Genomic DNA, 3,183 nt, shown 5'->3' on the forward strand with positions numbered 1-3,183 from the left:
GATTTCTGAGTTCGAGGCCAGCCTGGTCTACAGAGTGAGTTCCAGGACAGCCAGGGCTACACAGAGAAACCCTGTCTTGAAAAAAACCAATATATACATATATTGTATATATATATAAACAGGGCTATACAGAGGAACCCTGTCTCGAAAAACCAACAAAAAAAATTATAATTGTTTTAAGAGTTGACCCACCACTACAGATAAGCAGGTTGTTAATAATAATAAGTCAGCTCCCAGGAGAAAGAATAAAGAACATCTACTTTACACGTCTAGGTAAAGATTAAATAAGATATGACATATCGAGTGCCTAAGGTGGCACCTGGCACTCATTAAGTAATCAACCATCTTAACTCTAATTGCACACATTAGATAGGCATTTTCTTTAGGTATATTGTTCCCTTCAAAAATGTGTGACCAGAGTTCTCTTTGAACTTCTATAACATAAACATAAGCCACACCCGGGCCATTTTGCTCTGGCATTCAGGCAGAGCTGGACAGTGGCCAGAAGGTTATTGGCAGTAAACATTGCTCCAGAGCAGGGATGCGGTTCTCTGTATGTGAATGAAGCTAAAGAAGTAACTTCAGATCCAAACTCTTCTCCAGCCATCTTGCTTGGGTACTTGAAGTCTTAGAAATCACTTTCCTGGGCAAAGTGTAAGTCTTGCAGTTGAAACTGCTTGGCATCTCAGTGCAGCTTGTGGAATCCAGCTGGAGGCTACAACAAAAAGACATTATATTTAGGCCCAAGGTCTTCTGAGGGAAGCCTGGGTGACCTTGTGTCTTGCCATCCACTTTGCTGTTCCATTCTCAACTTCTTGCCTTGCTTCAAGGCAAGGATTGAATCACTTTCTCTTTAGGTTGGTATCTTCAACGGTTAACTTTGATTGTCAACTTGATTGGATTAAGAGGAAACACCACCAAACTTGACAGGATTCTGGTGGGACAGAGTGACATAGTCCCTGCCCTAAGGACAGGGCCCTGGGGTAAGACTCCATGAGTGTCAATGACTGCTGTGGGAATAAGGTTTGTTTGTATAATAATGTACATATTTTCACTTTCCTCCAAGGAATGTCCTCCCTGTTAACATTAATGACTCAATGAGAATTAGAAACAGTACAAGACCAGGAGTTGAGATATGCTATGTCTGTAAAATGGTAAATGCTAGGACCTTTAGGACAGCCCTTAGGGCTATGGGTAAGAGTTCTAAATATATGACTTTAAAAGTATATAATTTCTTAACTATGCAAAATATAAAGATGCAATATGAATTATGAGGGGCTTCATGAATCTGAAGGAACAAAAGCATGTACATTATGAGCTAGCTTGTCAGAAAGATACAAAGGCAGGCAGATTCCTGAGTTCAAGGTCAGCCTAGGACAGAGCAAGGTTACTTTCCGAGTGTGGTAGAAATGATAATTTCAGGGCAGGGTCCCAACCAACTACCTTACCAATTGTGTTTAACAAAAGCAGACAGATCACTGAATTCTTTCGCACCTTTAAAAAAGAAATGTATGCTTGCTCTCTCTTAAGAATCAAAGAACTGGGGTCAAGGGACCCTGATGCCGATTCACAAGATAATTTAAAGGAAACCTGGAGTAAATGACTGGTTTCATATGCAAAATAAGAGACAGGACCCAAGTTCTGCAAGAGATGAGCTATCCAGAGAAATTTTTAGGATTAAAGAGAACTGCTTGGAGAGCAGAGAGACAGACACAGGCACACACACACACACACACACACACACACACACAGGAGTGCACACACTTACAAGCTAGCAAGACCTGGACAATGAGATCTCTTAGAATAGCAAGCAAGCAGAACATGGACAGAGAAATCTCCAGAGAGAAAACAAAGCATAGAGAGAAGCAGACTGGAAAAGCTGTATCAAGCAGAACACAAGTCTTCAACTTGGATCCACAATTTTACTTCTAGTCATTTCTTTTCACCACTCCCAGACACCCCTTCTCTCAGAACCCCTCTCCATGCTGAGGTTGGGTCATGGCATCTCTGGGTGTGTCTATGTGGACTTTTCTAGAGAAGGGTAGTTAGTTAAGAATGGAGAATCTACTTTGAGTTCTCTGTCTCTCTAAATGAAATAAATTTTCAGAAAGGAGAAACAAGCTAAGAGTAGACATTCTCTATCTCTATTTTTTAGTCGCTATGGTGGGATTTGTGCTGTTCCACCATGGCCTCTCCACCAAAAAGAAATGACATACCTCAGACCATGAGCAGAAGAAATCCTCCTTCTCTTACATTCTGTTCTGTCATGCATTCTGTTACAGCAACTTATGGGCCAGCTAGCACAGCCTGTCTTAGCCTGTTTTGTTTGCTTCATAACATTAGTTGATACTTGGTAATGTATTAAAAAAAAAAACCCAGAGGTTTGCTTATCTCACAGCTTTGGAGGCTAAAATTTCAGGATTATGTTGCCTAATACGAAGAGCATCTCCTGGCCATGTCACAACATGTTGGATGCTGTTACATTACAAAGGAGCAGAGAGACTGAGGAGAGGAATGAATGAAGGGAGGGACCAGACTTACTCTTTTACAATAACGTGCTCTAGCTAAGATAAACCTGGGTCTAAAAGAACTACATGAATCCCTTCTAAGAACAGTAATCCATGGGCTAATCAACTTTTAAAGATCCCAGTATGTCAACACTTTTACCTTAGGGACAAGGCTTCCACCACAAAATCCTCTGGGGCTGAGTCATATATTAAACAGAGCAGAATCAGGTTGTTGAAATAGAAATATTTTACATGATATCATTATTTAATGATGATGGGTCAAATGTTTGTACAGATTGCTCTTCTTTTATTAAAAATATAGTTCCTTTTCTACGAAAGCAAACCTTTTTAATGAATCTAGACTGGTGAGGGAGGCAGCTCAGCAAACATGAAAACCTGGGCTTGATATTTAGGATCTAGGCAAAAGAAGAAGAAGAGGAGGAGGAAGAGGAGGAAAAATGCCAGCATAGACATACTTAGAATCCCAGTGCTAGAGAATAGAAACAAATCCCTGAAGCTTGCCAGCCAGCCAGTTCCAGGCCAAATGAAAGGTCTTTTCTCACGAAAATATAGTGGAGGACAACTACGGGATGACATACAAAGTTGACCTCTGGCCTCCAGATGCACACACACACTCACACATACATACACACACACACACACACACACACACACA

Source organism: Mus caroli, chromosome 11, assembly GCF_900094665.2.
Source record: "Mus caroli chromosome 11, CAROLI_EIJ_v1.1, whole genome shotgun sequence".
In the NCBI taxonomy this organism is placed as follows: Eukaryota; Metazoa; Chordata; class Mammalia; order Rodentia; family Muridae; genus Mus; species Mus caroli.